We start from the raw sequence: 23,293 nt of genomic DNA on the forward strand, positions 1-23,293 counted from the left end.
AACTGTTCAAAATGAGCCAAAAATAGCAGATCTACTAGCTCGCATTGTGCACTTGTAGATCAGATATCAGCTATTTTCAGATAAATGTAGATTACTGTAAGTGATTAAAAGCAATTATATATATAAGCAATGTAAATGCATTGTTGGTTGGTTTAGTTTAGGCATTTAGCAGACGCTTTTAATCCAAAGCGATTTACAATAAGCAGATAATACATCACTATAATAAACAAGATAACATGTCAGAACATCAACAACAATATAACAAATGCATATGAATATCAATCTAAAAAACTATATAATCAGTATGAGAAAAAAAAAGAGGATTCTAAAAACCTAAAAAACAAATGCTAACTAGCTTCCTGTATGGTCATTGAGTGTTTCAGTAGTGCTATGAGTTTAGGTGGAGTCTGAAGAGGTGAGTCTTCAATCCACGGCGAAAGCTAGCGAGTGAGTCCGTTGTTCTAAGTGTGTGTGTGTGTGTGTGTGTGTGTGTGTGTGTGTGTGTGTGTGTGTGTGTGCGTGCGCGCGCGCGTGCGTGCGTGCACATGCACGTGTCATGCATGTGCATGTATTCACAATGTTCTGCACGTCAGGTTAGACCGGTATGGTCTCTGCAGTCTTCGGCCAAAACCTGCTTCCTCCAAATAGCCATCTGTCACTGTGACACTACAGACAAAACAAAACTTTCCTTGTCAATAAATGTGTGTGTGTGATAGAAAGAATGAAAGAGTGGAACCACCAAAAACATTGTTCACTACACACATTTTATACAAAACACAACACGTGTCACAAAAGCGTACAATTCACCCTTTGTCAGCCTTCTGAATGGTCCCTGAGACTCCCTGACTGGCCAACCAGAAAAAATCATTAATTTTTCGCTACCGGGGGTGGAGTTATGCAGTGGGAGAAAGTCCTTTCGTTCTTTCACGCGGTGCGGTGATGCGGAGCACGGTGGGGCGCAGTACGGCGCTGCACGGTCATAGCGATTTCGATAATTATAATGAACTAGCCCTTACCCGTTCAAAGATATGAGCTCCAAAATGATGTGCAGTGTGTGGGTTATGGGATGTGCACTGTGCACACAGTATATGAGGGATGGAAAGTAACTTTAACTGGTGCTTGCATGATAATATGTAGGAGCATCAATATAAGAAATACCCGTTTCGTGTAATGGCTACAGAGATACTGTCCCCCCGCCCGCCCGCCCGCCCGCACGCCCGCACGCACGCACGCACGCACGCACGCACACACACATACATGCTAGATGCAGAATAGATATGCCTCATGCTAGATGCAGAATAGATAGTAGATACACCATAAAAATGCTAATATACAGCATATGATTTGTGAAAGTGACAAACGGGCTTCACAGTTATGTCAGGTGTGTTCATATGCTAATGGTGATGCGATTTCAGATCAATTGCTCCAGCCACTGAGGAGAAACGCTGTTTCAGACAGACAGACAGACAGACAGACAGACAGACAGACAGACAGACAGACAGACAGACACTCACTCAGACATTCGGAAAATGATATGTTTGATAAGCTTCAACAGACTAGTTCACATGAACGACAATGATGTAACTAAGATATTCGATTGGGTAAATATATTTTAAATGGGCAGAATTAAAATTCAAATACATGTTATGTTGACAGCCCAGCCTATAACTCCACAACTTCCTACCCAAGATGCACTGCGCTTTCTCTCTTTCTCTCTGTCCTCTGCCTGTTTCAGAGGATTAAAACGAATTAAAACATGTATTTTCGGGGGAAAACCCCTGTTTTGCAATGTAACTACTGTACCATTTTGTTCCCTTTTTATTAATATCACGTAGAAGTTGTTTTTTTTTGGTACTTTAAATAGCAATAATGAGGCTATGAAAAATATCCCCCCCCAATCCACTTCCATTATAAAAACAATCTGCCCTGGCTTTTTCGTCCCACCTAGTAACAAGAGCAAAATGGGGCGGGATTTGACAGAGTGGATTCTAAAAGGCAACATTCCCACCCCACTCCCCCATACACAGACCCTTACTCCACACATTGTTAGTTTTAGTCAGTCTTTTGAATAAAATTCCATTTAATTTTAGTCATATTTTAGTAATCTAAAATGTTTTTTTTTAAACAATATGTTTATTTCGTTTTTTCCCCCCCTTTTTTTAAAGACACACAAAACCATATATACAATACAATAAAAGATCACAATCAAAATTCAGACAAAACAAAAAAGCATACAATATACAAAAAGAAAACACAAAAAGCAAAACACCTGACATCAACACAACACATAAGAATATAAAATAACTATAATCTAAAATGTTTTAGAGTTAGTCTAGTTTAAGTCGACTAAATCTACAGTTGATTTAGTCGTGATGGCATCGAAATGGCAGATTTCTTGTGAGCTTGTAGATCTGCTATTATCAGAGCGCAACATCCGAGCGCAACCAAACATAACATGAGTTGTCTTTTGGTTCTACTGGATCTCTAGCACCCTACATAACATTTCAGTCTAGCTTTTATTTGTTGTCTTAATTTTAGTCATCGTATATTAGTCTTTATTTAGTTTTTATTCGTTTTGTTTTGTGACTTCATACTTGTAGATGGAGCAGGGTTGGGGTTGTAGCTTTAATTCCGACCAATGGCAAGTACAATGCAGCACAGTGACTCACTGGGGCGGCAGTGGCTCAGGGGTAGAGTTTCCGTCTTAGAACACGGAGGGTTCCCAGTTCGATCCTGGGCTCCCCCAGAGTTAGTGTCAAAGAGTCCTTGAGCAAGACTCTGAACCCCTAGTTGCTCCCAATGAGCAGGTTGGTGCCTTTCCTCCGGCATCTGTGTGTGTGTGTGTGTGTGTGTGTGTGTGTGTGTGTGTGTGTGTGTGTGTGTGTGTGTGTGTGTGTGTGTGTGTGTGTGTGCGTAATCTCTATAAAGCACTTAGGATAAAGGCACTATATAGGCCTACAATAAATACACCATTTACTTTAAGTGTCCTTGGATAAACATTTGCATTCACACATTTGCATTCACTGCAATATACAGTATTATACAATTATAATTTAATTTTATATATATTTACAGTATGTATGATCGTTGCCACCCACAACCTTGAGAAATTGATGTTTAAGCTGTTCCAGCCAAGCTATAGACAACTGAAGTTTGACATCACTCCCCCTGATTCCCGCTGTTATGTTTTGTGTTGAAATCCCCACATAGATGAATCTTAGATTGCCTCATATAAGAACTGTGTTCGTAAAATAAACAATAACCACCACAGCGATTTTACGCATTTAGATATAAAGCATCGACTGAAGGTGTAAATGTACAAATTTACCAAAAGAGTGACACAATAAACGCTAGAAACGAGTCAAACAAAACCAAACGACTAGCCTGCACTTCCTGAATGAAAGTCTAAATAAATTTGCAGTGTCTGTGTCCTGCCATTTGTAATGTCTATCGGCTAGAGATCCCCAAGCCCAAGGAATGTTTTTTCATGCAAAACAATGCTTGCAATGGATTCAGAAAAAAAACAAAACAGTTTGAACCCTCACATGCTACTTAAAGCAGATTTTTGGGGGTATTTTCCCCAACCCACTGAGGAGAAACATGTGGAACACACAGATTGACTTAAAGGACAACTTTAGTTTTTTACAACAAGGGTTCATATTTTAGATTGTAATTAAAGAATATAAGAGATGAATGTTAAATTGATTTTATTTACTTCTTTATATTGTTTTAGAGATTCTTATTTCAGTGGTTGGGGGCATGCGTACAAGTGGCTAAATATGTCATTTTACACAGAATAAGCCCATTCCCAAGATACAACGCAACCTTTCATGGTTGGAAGTGACTTATGGGGGCTAGAAGTGTTACTGTAAATAGCAATAAAGAAACTGCTGGCTTATTGTGTCTAAAAATACCCCAAAATGTGATAAAACAATAGAACGAAGCAAATGAAAACATTTTAACACTCACTTTTTCTTTTCTCTAATTACAATCTAAAATATGAACCCTTGTTGTAAAAAAAACAAAGTTGTCCTTTAAAGGGATTGTTCCTGCCAAAACTTTTTTTTTCTGTGATTACTCACCCCATGGAGACTTAAATACATGGATATTATTTAGTTTTTATCGCATTCCTAAGCCAATAATTTGATGACCATCAGTGGTTCCCTATGGAGACACAAAGAGCCTGCTTTGAAGAGTCTCCTCAAATTAATGGCTTAGGAATGCGACAAAAACTAAAAAAGTGTCCATGGGGTGAGAAATTGATAGAAAAAAGGAAAATCACATATCAAACATGACAAAAGTGCAAATCTCCTTGTATGGGCTGTTCTGTCCGTGACATCATCTGTGGTGATGTCGGTCTCTGTGTACTTTCTATGACGAAGGTCTTGTGAGACGTTAGTCTCGTACTCATACGGACATAGGGACCTACACACAAAGCCAGCATCGCTCAAAAAGGTAATTTTTTGGGGTGAACTACCCCTTTTTTTCACTTCATAAATATGATGTAACAACGCTGTGGTCCACTGTCTCTTCTGGACAGATTAACTGTGGGGCGGCAGTAGAGTGCTCAAGGGTAGAGTGGCCGGTTGGCAACTGGAAGGTTCCCAGTTTGATCCCGGGCTCCCCCAGAGTTACTGTCGAAGTGTCCTTGAGCAAGACTCTGAACCACTAATTTCTTGTGATGTGCAGGTTGGTTTCTTCCACCATCGGTGTATGAATGTGTGTGTGAATGGGTGAATGTCAATCATTGTGAAGCGCCTTAGGCACTATATAAATGCACCATTTAACTGTCACTCTGGGAGGTGCTAGAGTGTGCTAGTTCCTTACTTCCATTCCTCAGTTTGATCTGATGAGTGTGCCGGTGTAATGAGTGTGTCCAATCCTTGTATTTCTGATCCTCCTTCGTGGTTCGGCGTGATGATTGTGTTCCATCCTAGTATTTCTAATCCTGCAACCTGGTTTGGTTTGGTGTGATGCATTGTGGTCCATGTAGTTTTATAACATTGTTGTTTCAGTCTGGAGGATGGACTGGGCTCTGGAGTTCCGGGGAAAGTGGGAGGAGTTATCTCCGCCGTTGCGGCTGACAGACATGGCGTGCGGCCTGTAGTCCCTGCCCACATAGCGCTTCAGTGATAAACTTCTCCATGTGCGCCTCAGCTCACCCTGAACCTTAAGGACACGCACACACAAACACAATTCTAATACATAGACCAACAGAATAATGCTTAATGTCTGCTCCGTCACAAAACAGTGTTGCATATGCCTAAATAGCAGATCTCACAACATGCTGCGACACCTTGTGAGCTTGTAGACAAGATATATTTTGGCAAGCAACACTGTTGTATGACTACGTAAAATTGGGCTTATATGCTTAAATGTTCTATGGGTGCGTGTGTGTGTGTGTGTGTGTGTGTGTGTGTGTGTGTGTGTGTGTGTGTGTGTGTGTGTGTGTGTGTGCGTGCGCATGTTGACATACCTCAGTATTGAGGAAGCAGTACAGGATAGCCACCACTAGACCCTATAACATAAACATCACAAATAAATGTTATTTATTTTTATAATGCGGCGGGAAAATACCAGCTGAGATGACACAAATTCTTCAGCCCCATATTCTGAACATGGCATTGTCGGTGTCCTGTCTACCTACTGTACTATCAATAAAGACAAAAAGGCCCAAAAATATAAAGATATATATACTTGGGACCAGGGACATACAGAGAGGCAGGGGCTGAAATCTCTAAAAGGGCCTTTTGGTGAAAACTAGAAGACCTCCAAGCTCACAGTGCGTCGTGTTGTGAGCTTGGAGGTCTGTTATTTTGAGTGCTTGATACCACACTGAACTAAGCATAATCAAGTCAATACTGGAGATGTGGCGTATAGCGGCATGTTCTACACATAGAGGGCAATTCTTTCAACATACGATGTTGCATTCAAGTTCAGGAGAGTTTGGACAAGGCAATTCTCTTCAGGTATGGCATGGAAAGAGGGCGTGTGCATTTCTTTCACCACAGTAAAAACTGCATTCATGGTCTCCAGAGAGAGGGCACTTTTTACAGACGGATGAAAGGACAGGTTAAGCCCCCTTTGATGTCTATGTGTGCGCGTGCCTGCTTGGGACGGTACCGCGTGACATGACCAATGCAAGCCGGGGCCAAACCAACACATAGGCCGGGCTACTAAAAACAAATGGAATGGACAGATTTTACCTGGAAGGATCCCAGGCCCAGGTCAAACAGGATCTTATATTTCTCCATGCTTTTGTCAGCCGACTCCGCCAGATTGACAAACACCACGTAGTTCACGCCAAACAGAGGGATCAGCAGAAGAGTAGACTTTGCCAGGCGCCTGGGGCACACACACGCGCGCGCGCGCACGCACGCACGCACGCACGCACGCACGCACGCACGCACGCACGCACGCACGCACGCACGCACGCACGCACGCACGCACGCACGCACGCACGCACGCACGCACGCACGCACGCACGCACACACACACACACACACACACACACACACACACACACACACACACACACACACACACACACACACACACACACACACACACACACACACATGAATCTAAATATTCATTGGTCCATGCTAATACACAAAGCTCACCTTGGTTTGTCCCCCCCCTATCTGTGTCAACTGTTGCATACCTGCAACACCTGCTGTGTACAACACCCGTGCTGCTCATTAATTTATAATATCCGTGGTCCCAAAAACAAACACTGTGCTCAGTTTTGTCCTGGTTTCTGCTGCTGCCAGAGACCAGGGGCATCAATTGGGCATGGCAGGGGTCCAGGGGTCCAGGGGGAAAAATAAAAGTTACTTTTAAATATAAATCCATGAATGTCTCTTTGTCTATCTGTGCAGGTTATTATGTTGTTAAATTACAGTAAAATAACTACAAATGCAACATTTTAACATTAACAAGGTATTATAATTATATTCTCCACACGTGTATTCTCCCCATCTTGACAAAATGGTATATTCCCAAGTTCCGCAGGTCAGCTGCACAGGTGCAATGCATTATTGTTAATTGTGGCACGTTACTAACATGCCAAGTTTAGCTTTGGATTTCTTTATAGAAACTGCATCCTGTAAAAAGTCTATTATTGAAGCTACTTTTCTCTCTGTTTTAGATTATGGAGACATTATATATAGGATTGCTTCTCCTTCAATTTTAAAGCGCCTTGACACTGTGTACCACTCAGCACTAAGATGGATCACTGGTGACAGCTATGGAACCCACCATTGTACACTATATGGGAACTCAGGTTTATCCTCCTTATCTGAGAGGCGTGATAAACACTGGTATCTTTTTATTTTTAAAGCTCTCTCAGGATTGCTCCCCCCTTATATTTGTTCAATGCTGAATCTGGACCCTAGTCCCTATCAGACGCGCTCAAGCGACATTTTGACGCTCAAGGTTCCATTTGCTCATACAGAGCTTGGCAAGGCAGCATTTTCTATCAGTGCTCCACTTGCATGGAACAAGCTCCAAAAATCATTAAAAATAAAATATCTGCCGGTCTTAGGCCAATTTAGGATGATGGTTTCTAATACCTTTGTTCTAAACTGTATATGTTTTAATTAATTTAGCTTTTAGTTTCTTGAACTTTCTACAGTTTTCAAGTATTCTCTTTTTGATTATTTCAAATGATGTCTGTAAATGTATATATGTATATGTATATGTTGTTGTTCATTGTTGTATCTCGGTTGCATTGTAAATGAGTGCTTGCTCTCAACTGTATTTCCGAGTATAAATAAAGGTAACACACAAACAAACAAGCTGCATGCACTTGCACGTTTTATTGCAATTAAAACGAATCCTCTAACGTATTGTCGGAAAATACACAACGTTTGGGCATGTATGAAGACGCATCCGTATTCTTTTTCGAATCAAAGAAACGAATGCAAATCCACAAAAAAACGGTGGTTTCGATTAGCTACAGCAAACGCTTCACTGTTGGTGTGAATCCATCCGTCTCAAATACAGGCAATATATAGAGCCATGTGCGGGTTAAATCCATAGTTATTTATAAAAGGTTAAATCCCCCTCCAGACCGTCCGCTCTCATTAGATTTCTGACCATTCTGGCCGCCTCCTCCCCTCATTGATTTCATTTCTGATCACCGCTCCCTCGATCGCACATAGTGTATTATTTGTGAGGAGTTGCTCACAGTTAGATGAAAGGAAAGTGCCACTGGAGTCACTTGTATATCATATATAGGCTATAGGCCTAATATAATATAGGCCGATGTGTGGGTCTCTCGCCCTTGCTCGCGCGTGCCAAATCATGTCCAAATGGAGACGGCGAGACGCTTTACGCGCGGCGCGGAGCGCAGAGAGGGAGCCAGCGGAGGGCAAGACGAGGGGCAGAGAGAGAGAGAGAGAGAGAGAGAGAGAGAGAGAGAGAGAGAGAGAGAGAGAGAGAGAGACGTTGACGTTGTCCTCTTCGTAGATATTCATATCTTGCTAAAGTGTCTGGTTTATTGCTGGTAGATTTTGCGAGTCCCTCCCGCCGCCGCATGGTTTTATTTTTTGATCGCCCGTTTACGACCGCCGGCGGCAGATAAATATTTGCTGGGGTCCTGCGGTAACATTGTGAGTTGAACTTGAAGAATTATTAAACACAGGGAGATGGAGGAGGCATTATTATGCAGCTTGGATACATACAAAAATGTCCCGTGGACAGACGTGGACTCAGCGATTCCTTGTTTCGGATGACAAAGTGCAGTGTGAGCGCAAGCGTCTCAATTAAATATGCAAGAATGTGGCAACTTCACCCCTCCCATTCGCACGATTAAACCGAATTATATTATGAGAATGTGGCCTAACTCTTATTTCTGCAGCAGCATGAGGCAGCTTGATGTACAAGTAACACCCCCTGGACGTGAGGCTTGTACAGCATGAGGCTTCAATCCAACCCTTGAGTGCCAGGCAGGCAGCAGGGTAGCAAAGGATCCTGTTTTATTTCCTTTGACCTGGCCAGGTGATTGAAGCATGACCTCCCAATTTCAAAGAGAAGTGCTACTGTCCTTCAGACTGTTAAGTAAGGGATAATGTCTGCCTCAGCGGTCATTATCGAGAAATACAAATCCAGACAGGCTGATGCCACCGACGCGAAGCCGAAGTGTCGGTGGCATCAGCCTGCAAGGATTTGTATTTCTCAATAATGACCGCTGAGCCAGACGTTATCCCGCTTATTACACAACTAAATAAATTATTATTTTGATCCAAAGGTAAAAACAAAACAGAATATTTCCTTGCTTACAGTATTGAATCCTCAAGTGTTGCACTGGGCGTGCCGTCCGCCAAGCACAATGTTGCCTCAACAAACAACAAGGAAGTGTTGATCAAATAGAATCCATATTTGGTTACTGCATCGTCTATTTCTCGCTTCAAAAACATTCAACGTTTAGTTGTAAATGACACTGTGTGTTTGTTTACATGGCTGTCATGTTGCATACAGCATAAAACTCATGCAGTGCAGCCAGGTGCTCTGAACCTTTGATTAGGCATCAGTCTGTTATAGAGCACTGATTTCAGCCGATTGACCAATCAGAATCAAGCATTCAACCAAGCTGTGTAATAACCCTGTTTAGTTGTCTTGCCTGGTCACTGCAAAGCATGGGTTATGTTTTCTGTTTTATTGTTTTTATTTATTTGTATTTGAATTGTGTTCTTTTTTTTATCTACCGTGTTAGTGAATCATTGTGTGTTTTTCTTCTTCTTTTTTTGTTTTACCTGAGTGTTGATTTATTTTAGCCCCCAACTCCCCTGGCATCAAGAGGCTTTGCACTTTTGCCAGGCCATGCATGATTGTAAATAAGAATCTGTTCTGAACTTGTTTTGCAAGGTTAAATAATTGTTAAATAAAGTAACCACATGCACGCACGCACGCACGCACGCACGCACTCTCTCACTCTCTCACACTGTGATTGTGTAACTCCAGATGTTGCTGTCACTACAGCATACAGTAGAAGGAAATACTGTATGCATGATGTCATGACGTCCAATGATATGGATAAGATATAATGCACTACTGACAGCATGTGGTTAACATGGAGGCAAGCGTGTTCATGCACACCACTCCATGTTAAATTCTGTGCATGCTGGCAAAAAAAATGGCTTTAAAGGTTTAAATTCGTTTTTCCATTCCATCAGAACTACAGACCTCTGTAGGATAGGTCAAGACTACCTTTGAATTATTTATACAATGTTTAGAAAACGGTACATCTATCGTAGCATGTAAAAGAGCAATCTTGGTCACTGCATGATACCGTGCCAAGGATCAAGTAATATCAGATATCCTGCTATGGAGGCTCCACCAAACGTCCAGAAGAACACAATGTCCAGGGACACAGGACTTGTATTCCAAGAACTTGGAGCAGCAATGGCCGACAGGATTCGGTGGAAAGACGTGGCTAGGATTTCGACGAAGAAGAATGATGATGATGAGAAAACAACAAGAATTGGACATTTTTTGCCGGTCCGATTCTCAGGCGATACGTTAAATTCCTGCGGTTTGAGGGCAGTGCTAACTAAGGAACGCAAACAAACTCAAGGCACAAATCTAACTGTAACAGAGAGTTCCTCTGTTATACTTATTTTGCACATGTATTGTAACCATGATAAATGTCATTGCACAGCATATTGGCACTTTATTAACTTGCACAGAGTTCCACCTGCGGGGAGACAAATGTTTGGGGTGTGGTAATCATGATGGGCAGGTGCAATGAGGGTGATAGGTAGCCTGGCGGGGCCCGACGTCATCTGCGTTCACTCACTCATTCCTTCCACAGTATAACGTCTGGACTTCCGTTGATTGGCAGCGAGTATACCGATTATTCTCTGATCGGGGCCAATCAGTGACTGCTTCCGCACTATGCTTCCGCACAACAAACGTAGTCTTCCTGACAACAAGTGAAAAGATTTCCCTGATTGGTCCATGTGTAGACGGTGACGTAGATGCATGCTGCAGGCTGCAGCATTTTCAAAACAACAATGGCTGCCCTCGCGATGCAAAAAGTGTAACAGTTAACGCTCTAACCATAAAACAACCAATAAGTGCAGTTATTTCAGAGTTGGAATCAATTACAACAATTAAAAAGCAACACGGAGGATGCGCTAGTGGAGTTTATCGGCCGAAAAGACGTGTTTGTTTGCCGTTCTTCCGACTGGCTGAGAGATGGTGATTGGTTAGAGGAGTCTGTCTGTCAAGGCAAGTACTCCCGCCCACTTTTCAAGCTGCCAATAGGCCAAAGGCCAGACGTTATACTGTGGAAGGAATGAACACAGATAACGTCGGGCCCCGCCAGGCTAGGTGATAGGTGCAATATGTGTGGGAAGTGCAATAAGGTGGAGTTTTACTGTTGAGGTTTGATTGGATGCCTAACAATTGCCTGTGTGTTTCAGTAACGACATGTCTCCTTTCCGACATTAACCCTATCTCTTACCCTAACCCTAAACCTAACCTCTATGGAAGTGTTGCCACTCCGACAATAAGAAGTCAATGTCAGAGTGGCGACATGTCGGAATGGAGACATGTCCCCCAGGAGGTTGTTATAATGTGCTGTTATGTATTGTACTAGAAGGTCGGCCGGCTATGCCGGCCTCCCCTCTAGGTCGCCGCGTTGCATCTATAGGAGTAGATATTCGTCGAAAACAAACCCCTGAGGTACAGGGTGGCTTTGATCAGATTCCATTGCAATTGGGCAGTTTATGTTGCTGTCACAATTAAACAGCACAACATGCACCAACAACCAGTTGTGAGTCAGGCACCAAAAGGCCTTGGGTTAGGGTTAGGGTTTGATGCGTAGATTGTATGTGGACTGGAATCCTGCTTTATTTTCCCTTGCTGCTTTCTTTAGCTTTTTCCTGCTTGGCCACTGCTTGCAGCTATATTTGATTGTTGCACATTTGTCTGTGTTTGTTGGTGTGTAAAAGGCACACATACTAATGTCGACATTGTAGAAGCTAACAACACTGCCGTGGAGTTATATATCTGTGTTTATCAATCTATGTATGTATCTATCTACTATATTATAATATATGCTATATACTACCAGTAAGACTGGGATTATTATCATTAATTAAGCTATTTATTTATTTATGTATTTATTGGTGGTACATTTATTATGGAGAGAAGTGACTGTTATGCCTCTGCTCTTTCTGTGTGTAATGGCCAAATATGTTTTTTTTGAGAAAAAAAGTTTTTTGAGAAAAAAAAGTTTTTTGAGAAAAAAAAGTTTTTTGAGAAAAAAAGTTTTTTGAGAAAAAAAAAAGTTTTTTGAGAAAAAAAAATTAAGAAAAAAAAGTTTTTTGAGAAAAAAAAAGTTTTTTGAGGAAAAAAAAGTTTTTTGAGAAAAAAAAAGTTTTTTAAGGAAAAAAAAAGTTTTTTGAGAAAAAAAAAATTGAGAAAAAAAATTTTTTGAGAAAAAAAAAATTGGAAAAAAAAAGTTTTGAAAAAAATAAAAAATAAAACGTATTGGTGATGCGATGACGTGGTGTATACGGATGTTACTGCGATTGAGGTGAAAGAGAAAGTGGAAAGTTGTGAGCTAACTATTAGCTATTTTTGTGTGTGTGTGTGTGTGTGTGTGTGTGTGTGTGTGTGTGTGTGTGTGTGTGTGTTCTGGCTACGCCCCCCTCGGTTGAAATTGGATCCGCCGGTCCCATAGCTGGGAATACGAGCCAATCACCGGTCACCATGGCAACGGGGGGCCAATGATAGAGTTATGGGCGGTATTATTCCCTAGTTGTGGGATGCGGCTTTTGCTCAATTGTATATACTAGAAGCTTTCGGGCGGCCCAGCGTCTAGTCGGCGACCTGGCCAACTCGGAACAATGTAAATAGGGAATGAATGCCCCGCCCTTTAGGACCCGTTTTGACCATCTGTCTGCCTGTGTCCATTTATGCCCATATATGGAGATATCTGTATCTGTCTGTCTGTCTGTCGGCGTCCATTTTATGTCCATATATGGAGATCACTGCAGTTATAGTTCTGGGTCCATTTTATGCCCAGATATGGAGATATCTGTCTATCTGCGTCCATTTTATGCCCATATATGGAGTATCTGTCTGTGCCTCCAACTGTGTTGCAGACACAGTGCCGGTTCCCCCTTTAATGCAAACCTCATTATACCTGTTGTCATAGGACCCGTTTTGAACATCTGTTTGCCTGTGTCCATTTATGCCCATATATGGAGATATTTGTATCTGTCTGTCTGCGTCCATTTTATGCCCATATATGGAGATCTTTGACCATCTGTTTGCCTCTGTCCATTTATGTCCATATATGGAGATATCTGTATCTGTCTGTCTGCAATCCATTTTATGCCCATATATGGGGGCATTCATTTTATGCCCATATATGGAGAACGCGCGTGCCCGTGGGACGAACGGTTCTCGAGATACGCGGATTACATACATACATACACACTCACAGAGATTTTTTGTTGACTCATGTGGCGTACGTGATGTCAGAGCCTTTTATGAAGTGATGTCACAATGAGTCAGAGCTTTCGCCGATTTCCTCCGGAACAACCTGATGTCAACAATCAACCCCGCATAAGGAGATTCCGAACGTTTCTCGCCGGTTCGGGAAAACCGCGCGACTGCACTCCGTGCCGCGGCGGGGAACGCGCGTGCCGAATCTGAAGCCGGTGGGACGAACGGTTCTCGAGATACGCGGATTACAGACACACACACACACAGACAGACAGACAGACAGACAGACACGCAGAGACTTCTCGCATTTATAGATAGATAAGATGTATTAATTGTGCTCTATTTATGGTAACGCCCCTGAAAGTGGTACAGTCCAGGCTCAGTAGGGAGCAGAGTATAAAGGGCTGGGAGTGAACGTGATGTGATGTCCTTTTTGTATGTGGTATCAATAAATATCCCTTCGGATTAAACCCTTATCAGGGCTCTGTACTGATTTCCAACCGCTAAGACGGTCCAAATCCCAACACTAACTATTCATTTACCGAATGTCTTTCTGTCCGTCCGCCGTCCACCGCCTGACCGTCTGTCTGCATACTGACATCACTGATACTACACAGTGTTGCCACCTGGTAACGGCTGCATGCTGAAACATTGCCCAAATTTGGAGATGAGCATGGTGACATCCACCATGGTAACAGCCGCTTGCTGAAACTCAAATTTGGAGATGAGCATGGTGACATCAATGATACTAAACAGTGTTGTCACCATGGTTGCAGCCGCATGCTGAAACGATGCCCAAATTTGGAGATGCTGTCTGCCATCTGTCTGCATAATGACATCACTGATAATAAACAGTGTCGCCACCATGGTAACAGCCATATGTTGAAACAATGCCTACATCATAGACAGGTATTGCACAACTGGACGTCAATGGTGACTGTTCTGCCCAACGGGCACCCACTGGTCTGGGTTCTCCAACATTACTTCTGAGACTCCTACATTCAATGCCTCATACTGTGCATACCCCAAGGCACAGGACTAATTAACGAGGATCATGCAGAAGCTGTCGGACTAAGGAGAAAATAGCTACTACCAAAGATGATGGCAGCAAGGGAGAAAGGATCTTTTGCAGTTTTGCGACATGACAAGGTCATCATGGGCCGCGGTCGTCAGCACGGGAGAAAGGAGTCTGATTAGAGGAGGGGAAAGAAAGAACAATGTAACTTCAAGGTCAACGGAAACAGAATAATCATATTTGAAGTGGGGACCCCCCCCCCCACCCTGACAAGCACTTGCAATTGTAGGAGTTGAGGCATTACATTCTGTTTGACTCGGTTCCACATAATAAATATTGTGAAAATCTACGTGAGCTTGTAGATCGGCCTTTATTGATAGTACAGTAGGTAGACAGGAAACAGGGAGAGAGTCGTCGGGATCTGGACTCGAATCCGCACCGTGTTGCCAGGCATCAGAGCCTATGTGGTATGCGCCTTGACCGCTAGGGCAGTGGGCACCCCTATAGTATAGTTTGTTGATTATTTTGATGCTGTAATTTCTTTTCTTTTTTGAGGTATTAAAAATGTCTTAAAAGTCCATAAACTGTCACTTCACTGTCATCTCAGGACCCCCCAAAATCATGTGGGGACCCCAAGGTTCAGAACCACTGACTTAGAGGACCAGAGGAGTCTACACTGAACCTCGTATACAGAGTTGCAGCGGGACACATTTTGTGAGCTTACAGACTTAAAGTACTTTCACCAAAAGATTCGCCCCAGGATAAATGGTGCATTTATATAGCGTTTTTATCCAATGCGCTTTACAATGTGCATTACATTCACCCATTCACACACACATTCATACACCGGTGGCGGTGGAAACCATGCAAGGCACCAACCAGCTCACCGGGAGCAACTTGGGGTTCAGTGTCTTGCCCAAGGACACTTCGACATGTAGACAGGAGAAGCTGGGATTTGAACCGCTGACACATGGATCATTGGCCAACCCACTCTACCTCCTGAGCTACAGCCGCCCAGGATAGGGGTGTTATAGGGTTCCTGTAGATCAGGAATCTGTTTTTGACAATTCCTGATGAAGATCTTCTGATCAAAATGTTGAACGCGATAAAAAACAGTAGAGCTATTATTCTATCATGTGTGCGGACCTTTAGAAAAATAATAATAATATGTTTTTTGTCCTGCACCTGGGCATTCGAGTGGATGTGCGTGCATGTATACCTTTTCATGCATATGTATGAGTCAGGCCTGGAATTTCATCATTTTAGGGGCAAGGCCAAGGCCACTTGGCATTTCGTGTTGTCCATTTTTTGAGGGCACAAAGGCCAAATGCCAGGGCAGGAAGGCCATCAAATAAAAGAAGATTTTAGTTCATTGAAATAATTAGTTGAATTTAAGGGTTAGGGATGATAACCTAATTTGCAATGAAACAGACAAATGATGGTATTTACAATCGATCCATGCTCAGCCCTGCACCAATCAAAGTCACTGGATTGGTTTAAAGATGGGGACTGGGGAGTTCAGACACTGACAAGAAAGAGACACCGGTGTCTACTACTGTCTACATATTGACAAGAAAGAGACAGAGGAGAAAGTGGTGCAGTCAGCTGGGGCATTTAAGCCACTGTGGCATCAGGTCATGCCACTGGTTTGAGGGGCACAAGGCCAAATTGAGGGGCAAAGGCCTCCATGAAATTCCTGTCCTGGTATGACTGCATATGTTTTGAAATTTGAGCCGTGTCTAGGAATACATACAGGTTCATCTGCACTGCGACCACCAGTGTCTAGACTCCATGAAGGGTTCTCTCTATTGAAAGCTATACGTTTACTGTTAACAGAGTCTAATTGTGAAAATGATGACTCTTTTATTGAATCATCATCATCGGCAATAAAACATCTGGTTTGAAACTGGATCTCTCCTTTTATTGAAATTCCTTTTACTTTGTTTTCTTGTCCAATATAGGATAGTACCTGTACTGTGATTGGTCATTACCCCCGACGTCAGAGCAGCGTAGTTTCTGCACGAGGATGCGGATGATGCTGATGAACAGGAGGAAGTTGATCTGATGACAAAGACAAGAAACACACGCGTCGCGCACGCACGCACACAAACACACACACACACACACACACACACACACACACACACACACACACACACACACAAGTAAAGTTTAGTTCTTATCAGCCAATCACATGCACACAAACATGCATGCATGCACACGCACACACACACACACACACACACACACACACACACACACACACACACACACACACACGCGCGCAAATTAATGCACACACGCATCAATCTCTTTGTTATCCACACACACACACACACACACACACACACACACACACACACACACACATACACACACACACACACACACACACACGCACACACAGACACACACACAAATACAGACACACACACACATACAGACAGACACACACATACAGACACACACACACGCACACACACACACACACACACACACACACACACACACACACACACACACACACACACACACACACACACACACACACACTCTCTCATGCAGACTCCCATGCACAAGTTATGTTGAACTTGGTAGAACCAGGGGTTGTACTGCATATCTGTGCATTATATGAGCCAAAATATTTTCCATTATCTTCACCTTCTGCTTCTGTGTTCCCCTTCATTGAGAATGTCTCATGTCAAAGCTTGAATAAAATTGATGCTGCTGTGCAAGAGAAGAATGCAGGATTTTTCTTCCAGAATATTTCTTTTCAATTGGTCATTTTCAAAAAATAAATCAAAGAAAAGAACATGAAAAGGGTATTTGAAAGAGCACAGCTCCCTCATGCATTAGAAGCACAATATCAGTCACCAGAACCATGAGTCTAAAATGGTTAACATGGAGAGCGGAGAGATGACACTGGCAATTTAAGCCTTTTTTATTTAGGTGCTAGTATAAGAGAATGACTGATGTTTTCATCTTGCAATCTTCCTCAGAGTCAGTTTGAAGTTGAACAGGCTGGTATAGGAGGAGTGGGGCATGTCTGAACTAATGCATATCAAATATCTAAATATTGAATCAGTCAACTTGAAAACAGTCTGGGGTGCACACAGAAGTCACAGTAGATGTTAAAATGCGTTTTGAAGTAAAAAATACCCCTTTAATTCATAACGTGTTTTTGGGCGTTCCGGGTCAATATGCCGAAGGGCTGATATTCCGACGACTTAAACCTAACCTTAACCCTAACCTCAGTAAAACTAACGCTGGTGAGTAGCTAACCTGCCGACGCTGGTGAGTAGCTAACCTGCCGATGCTGGTGAGTAGCTAACCTGCTGACGATCATCCTACTCGAAACAACGGACCTGTGGAACAATGACTATACAGGGAGGCACCAAATCTCTCTTCAGGGTCTCGGGCTGAAAATGTTTGGAAACTCCTGGTCTGTAAGACTTACAATAACAGAGGCCATGATTGGCCAGTTGATCACTCTCTTAGGTATGAGCATTTCATTTTTCTCCCAGCACCTGCAAACAGACAACAGGTAGAAATAATGTTGGGCATTGGTACTCAGTGGTGTAAAGTAACTAAGTACATTTACTTAAGTACAATTCTGAGGTATTTGTACTTTTCCAATTTCCAATACTTTTAGTTCTACTCCACTACATCTTGGATCCAAATATTGTACTTTTACTCCACTGCAATTATTTGAAAACTTTAGTTACTAGTTACTTTTGTAGATTATGATTATTATTACACAAAACATATATTACTCACTTAAAGGGATATTTCACTTTAAAGAAAACATTTGGTCATTTTATCATCTAAACAGGCTTTTGAACACCCTGAACAGTTTTTAAGTTGCTTGATTCAATATTTAGATATTTGATGTAAATGTTATCAGGCCCTCCAGGCCCAGGGCCTCTCCCCATACACACCCATTGTAACTTCAAACTCAATTTTAACCATGATAGATTAATTAACAAGAATTGACACAGTCAATTTAAAATCTGGTGGATTGGTGTGTGTTTTCTAAAAGAAATGTGTTTTTGCAAAGAAACGGATTGAAATGATAAGTCTGTAATGTGATGCGCTGGTCGCCAGGCACGTGCGCACATACAGCAAAAGGGGCTTGAGCCCTTAACTTTTATCCGTATGAAAAGGCCCTTTTAGAAATGTCAGCCCATGCCTCTCTAAAATTCTGTGCACTCCCTGGACCCTGGCTGTTGCCTAACAAAACAGCAGCAACAGCGAGACGCATGTAGCCGCATGTAGCAATAACTTCCAATCGTATGACTTTTGGAATCGTTGAATCGGCTAAACGTGATGTCCATTTCATCCATTTACTTCTCTCACGCCCGTGTTTTGTGTGTGCTGATGCAGCGATCATTGAATTTGCGACTCTGAGCTTTGTTATTTTCGCATAACCTACTATGTAACCAAGACGACTTTAGCGTTCCTCACGTCATCAATGTAACATTAGAAAGTTGTGTTTTAAGCTCTTCTTAAACAGGATTCAATGTGACGACGCGGGTCTGTTTTGTAAAATCCAATCGACGAGGGAGCATGTTTCCTGATGAACAAGTCAGCGTGTACAGCCAAATCAAGCACGCAGCGGCAGACTCGCAGTTGTATGAATGCATGGATGTTACACAGACATTGGTGTCCAGAAATGTGTGACCACAGGGCCTGGCCTCAGTGTGAAGGAATGGTGCTCCCTGCTGGACAAAATATTTCATTAGACCAGTCCAGGATTCCATAGTCTGGAGGAGCGGTAAAGTCCCCTGCTATTGGCCCTAATGCAGTTCTGTCCCCCCATCGTCTGGAGGGCCGCTCCCAATCATGAAACTAGCTCGGTTACCATGTGACATGGACAGCCAATCGGCAAATAGGTCGCCTGAAAGTCTCGCCACAAACTCACCTCTTTAAAGATCTGGTTTCCACCAGATAAAAACACCCATTATCTTTTTCTGGTGACTCATACTACCTTCCTAATACGTGAGCAGGCCGTGTCTTTTCAATAACATTTTTCATTTATTTGTATTAATTGTACAAAAGAAATACGACCTGCTCACGTATTAGGAGGGTAGTATGAGTCACCAGAAAAAATAAGGGGTGTTTTTAATGAATCTATCATGGTTAAAATGGAGTTTGAAGTTACAATGGGTGTGTATGGGGAGAGGAGACTGATAACATTTACATCAAATATCTAAATATTGAATCAAGCAAATTAAAAACAGTTCAAAGCCTGATTAGACGATAAAATGACCAAAAGTTTTTTTGAAAGTGAAATCCCTTTAAGCCCGATCGGAAAATAGCCAATCTACAAGCTCACAATTAGCAGATCTGCATTTTGGTATGAACATCTAGCACATCACAATTACTTTTCCAACAACCGCGACAGAGGTCGCGTAGTCTCAAGCGACCTTGAGCCACGAAGGTTGCTTGAGCCTACTCAGTGCCGTCCGATTAAATCATGTTTGGGCGTGAGTGTTTGTCCCAACTGTCACTCAAGGTGCCTCGGAGTGACTACTGGCCAATCACAGCGAGTCTTTTCCAGGACCTACCTGAATGCCGCGATCTTCCACTATCACGCATACACACACACACCACGCATGAAAGCGAAAGGCAACGGCTTTCTCCCTGGTCCCGGAAAAGACGCGCTGTGATTGGCTGGCGTCGCTTTGAATGACAACCGCACGAGGCTCCTCTTCTACTAATACAGACCGAATGGTCCCTCCCAGCACCAGCCTCAGTGGCTTAGTGTACTTGTCACAGCGCTCCCAATCCATGCACCCCGGGTTTGCATCCCGCTTGCGCCACCACTATAACGTCTAATTATTATCCATGACAGAGGTGCGCCATCTCAGGCGACCTTGAGCTCTGTGAGGCCGAGCGAGCAAGTCGCCGGGCCGAGCGGTGCGAAGGTTACATGAGCCGACTCAGCACCTTTACCGAGTTATGTGCCGTTATGGACAGAATAGTAAATATTGACCAGGGGACTGCTTCTGCATCCGAATGCGGCTCAAAGAGATAGTAGTGTACCGCGCTGGAGTGTTTCAGCCAATCACGCGCTTGCAGGGTGTGGGTTTGGGAGAAAGCCTTTCCCTATCGCTATCATGCACACACCACATTCCAAAACGACCCTGTCCCTGTCTGATGTTGTCAAGTGCAGGAACTCACCATGTATCCTCCAGGTACATCCTACATATGACCCACACCACCACAAAGATAAAGGGGAACCCTGAGAGAGAGAGAGAGAGAGAGAGAGAGAGAGAGAGAGAGAGAGAGAGAGAATTGCAGGTGTGAGAGAATTGCAGGTGTATTATATGTGTGAGTCTACTTAATATGTCTCGCTGACTGGCATAGCTGTGTGAGTGTGCGTTTATGTGCGTGTATGCTTGTATGTAGGCATGCCGTGATTTATGAAAAAACGCTTTGATTTTTCTTTTTTCTTTTTGTTTGGGGGGGGGGGGGGCTAATGAGTTATGGTGTCTGATATGAAATGTGAGCTTACCATAATCAGTAATCCTTAATCATATTCCATCATATTCAATAGCTTTTGGAGAGAGATAGCTCAGAGCACTGAAGAGGAGTCTCTGTGTCTGAGACCAGGTGTTGCTCGTTGGCACATCGTTAATACATCAAGGAAGGCAATTATGTTTCTGCAGTGTCAAGAGAGCGTGTAGATATTTCGACAACATTTGTTCTATGTCCCAGTATTTCGACACAGGTGAATGTTAACCTGGTGAAATGCCGACCTGCCGACACTGGTGAGTAGCTAACCTGCCGACGCTGGTGAATGTTAACCTCTATGCCTAAAACCTAACCCTAACCTCAGTAACCCTGACGCTGGTGAGTAGCTAACCTGCCGCACGTAGTCTTAATAATGGGACGTAGAAATAGATAGATTTCCCCCAGTGTCAAATAGGTCTACATCTATTCTAAGATGGCAATCGTGACCGTACCTATGTTCCCCAGGTTCTATGTTCCCCACTTACCACCTAAACCTAACCTTAAAGCTGTATGGTTGCGTTTTTTCGTTGCAAGATGAGTTTTTTAGGGCAAGGAGAGAGAGAGAGAGATAGAGAGAGCAAGGGACCCAGTGGTCCGAAAATAAATACGAAACGGGCAGCAGTGTGCAAACGTGATTGACATAATGTGAGGTTGATTTCTTTATTCACATGCTCCGAAATTCGCTCCTATATTCGGCTGGAAAAAAAAACACAGCAGTGTGCAACAACCTTTACTCTAACCCTAAGGTTAGTGTCTGTGTCTGTTAGTGTCTGTCTAAGGTTTATGCTAACCTGGTGAAACGCTAACCTGCCAACGCTGGTGAATGTTAACCTGATGAAACACTAACCTGCCAACGCTGGTGAATGTTAACCTGATGAAACACTAACCTGCCAACGCTGGTGAATGTTAACCTGGGAAGTGGGGAACATAGAACCTGGGGAACATAGGGAGGACCCCGCATCGAAGCCAAAACTTTTTTACATGTTAACCCTAGTAGCTAGGTTCTTAACAATAAGAAAGCATGTTTACAGTTGTTGCACAGACATTAAGTACTTTTACATGGAAAGTGCGCCCTACCCCATCCAATGATCATGTAGAGGGAGGTGTGCGTGGCGTAGCTGTGGATGACCAGCAGCAGAGTGTGCAGGTACAGACCCTCCACCAGCAGCCAGAAGAAGTTGGCCATGATGAAGTAGTTGAAGAATACCAGGCTGGCCTTACACCCCACCTGGAACACATGAACCGCATGAAGCCTGATATCCCCTTTTTCGGTCAAAGGTTTAAACACCACTTCAACTTCAACCCCACATGCCCTCGGGGCTCTATTATTTGTGTTTTCGCTCTACATTAAGTGGTAAAAAGAATGGCCAGAGAGCTATTTGATTGACTAAGTGATTTTCCATTGCCGCTCTGCGGCAGGAGACAAAGTGAAATGACACCTTATGTTATGATGGACCTGGAGCAGGTGCATCTGCTCTTCAACGGGCAGGTTGCAAATGCAATCATGGCTTTTAATGGCTTTATGGACTGTCAGCCAGTCCGTGGTAACAGACAACGTAATGTGGAACCCCTGATGCAGACGGGTACTTGACCAGGGTAATTGTTCCGTTTGGCATATTGTCGAATCGTCAAGTGGGGACACTTGACGGTAGAAGTGCTGAAAAAAACCCTGGAAAAATTGCAAGTAAAAGTCAAGTATTATGTCTAATAATTGCAAGTAAATGTCAAGTATTATGTCTTTTCATGCTGGTCAGCACGGATGTGGTGTTCAAGTGTGTACTAAGAAAAAGTCAATTGTTAACTGGAAAAGGGGACGGGTCGCCATTCCGACACATCTCCATTCCGATCACCAGGTTAGCCTTCACCAGCGTCGGCAGGTTAGACACTCACCGGTTAGCATTCACCAGCATTAGTTTTTACTGAGGTTAGGGTTAGGGTTAAGGTTATAGGTGGTTGGAATAGCGATGTGTCGCAGTGCCGACGTGTAACCACTGGAAAAACAGAAGAAAACAATGCCAATTGAGAGCCCCCTCTCCTAACTACACACACAAAGGCATGGAACCATTGCATCTAGGAAAATGCTGTTGTGTTCCTAGTCCCTCCCCTGTACGCCATATAAGGGCAAGGGCCAGACGTCTCCCTCAGCCAGCAGCCAGCACAGGTGTGACTGGTCCCAATCAGCCCAGCTGCTCCACATCACCATCATCAGAGGCTGCCCAATATAAACCACCGAGAGCCAACGCTCAACGCTAGAGATGGGATTTATGGCTCTTTGAAGTGAGCCGGATCTCTGGGATC

The 23,293-nt window shown here is 43.2% G+C and overlaps 1 pseudogene across 1 annotated transcript in view; it reads right to left on the reverse strand.

Annotated features, from left to right (window-relative positions):
- Positions 1-2,159: 2,159 nt before the first annotated feature.
- Positions 2,160-23,293, reverse strand: part of LOC308306765 (vasoactive intestinal polypeptide receptor 2-like) — a 29,136-nt pseudogene continuing 8,002 nt past the window's right edge. The window contains exons 4-11 of the transcript XR_013963384.1: positions 22,073-22,223; positions 20,663-20,723; positions 17,937-18,006; positions 16,449-16,540; positions 14,558-14,653; positions 6,207-6,345; positions 5,477-5,518; positions 2,160-5,169 (exon numbers count right to left, since the gene is read on the reverse strand). The product of XR_013963384.1 is annotated as a vasoactive intestinal polypeptide receptor 2-like (transcript). The remainder of the gene's footprint in view (positions 5,170-5,476; positions 5,519-6,206; positions 6,346-14,557; positions 14,654-16,448; positions 16,541-17,936; positions 18,007-20,662; positions 20,724-22,072; positions 22,224-23,293) is intronic.

Source organism: Nannobrachium achirus (genome assembly GCF_963921795.1).
Source record: "Nannobrachium achirus genome assembly, chromosome: 21".
Classification (NCBI taxonomy): domain Eukaryota; kingdom Metazoa; phylum Chordata; class Actinopteri; order Myctophiformes; family Myctophidae; genus Nannobrachium; species Nannobrachium achirus.